This window comes from Argopecten irradians, chromosome 8 (assembly GCF_041381155.1).
Source record: "Argopecten irradians isolate NY chromosome 8, Ai_NY, whole genome shotgun sequence".
NCBI lineage: Eukaryota > Metazoa > Mollusca > Bivalvia > Pectinida > Pectinidae > Argopecten > Argopecten irradians.
The window spans coordinates 28,030,914-28,032,343 of NC_091141.1; positions in this window are offsets into that span (position 1 = coordinate 28,030,914).

A 1,430-nucleotide genomic window follows, 5' to 3' on the forward strand; every position below is an offset into this window, starting at 1 on the left:
AAGCAATAACATGATCAAATATAAGGTTTATACTGGGTGCTGGCCCACTCTCCTCAGTTCAAGGGACTGTTTATATAATTACATGTACAATGTGCGTTAGTACGGCAAGGCAAGTTACTTTTTGTACCGAAAATCTAATTCCGATATTGGGAATTATATTTCCCGATATCGGAAATTCTATAGCCGATATCGAAAATAGGATTTCCCATATCAGAATTAAAATTTCTGATATGGAAAATTGTTTTCTAATTCCTGATATAAAAAATAGAATTTCTGATATCGGAATTAGAATATCTGATAACGGAATTTTAAAGATTTTCGATATCGGAATTAAAATTCCCGATAATTGAAATTTAATTAACAGAATAAAAAGTAACTTGGCTTGTCATACGTTAATGGAGCTCGATCATTTGAATAGCAATTTAACGAAATGGAGAGTCTCCACAGACCTAGTTTGAGGTGTTCCAGATAAAAGTTCGAGGGAGAATACCTGATTATTCTAAAATAAATACTGAAGAGTTGGGGATGGGGTGGTTCTGAAGTTCCAATCGTGTACCTGACAATGATTTAATCAAATATTCTTACTTACGGGTATTGCGGCGTGATCTAATTTTACTATCTGTAATGGGAACATTGTTTAAATCAGACGCATTAGAAGCTTTTACAGAAGTAAAGAAATATATTTTTTTAGATTGTAAATCTTTATTGGTTCCAAACTAACCGCGCCTCAATCAGCAGGAGAAAAACGTTTGCTATCTTATATACATTTTGTACAAAGTGTGTGATATCTGTCCAGGGTATCGTTCATTGAATTTTGTAGAGTCTATTGGTTTATGGAGTTTTTCTCTTACATACTGCAGGCACATGTATTATACACAGTAATAGTTGCATTTATAACTGCACGTCTTTGTTTCTTTAAAATTAAAAAAATCGATAAAGGACGTCAATTTTATGTAATCGTCACCTACATGTACGTGCGTGTGTTGTGTCTATTGTGTCTACACAATGTCGTACAGACAACCAACTTATACGCACCGAGAAACCTGCTAAGGTTTATGCGGTTAGTGTAGCCGTACGTTCTAGTTTGTTACCCCAATGGGAGCGATTGGGGGATCATGTCAAAATCGTTTATATTAATAGTGCAGATATTCCTTTTGTTTTTAATAGATTCGAATGATATTACCAGATTTATAAACCACTAGAATAATATTGTAACATATGAACATATTCTAAGTGGTTACAGGAAAATGTTCCGTTTACACTACAACTGAATAGACATTTCGCAATTGCCAATTATCTGATTTTGAGAAAGGCATATCAATGCATAAGTTGGTATCTATTAGACGCTTGATAAAGCTAGTGCTGAAGTTCGTTCTATTCAAACGCACATGTGATATCCGACATGAAGTGAAACCCAATGTTTATTTACG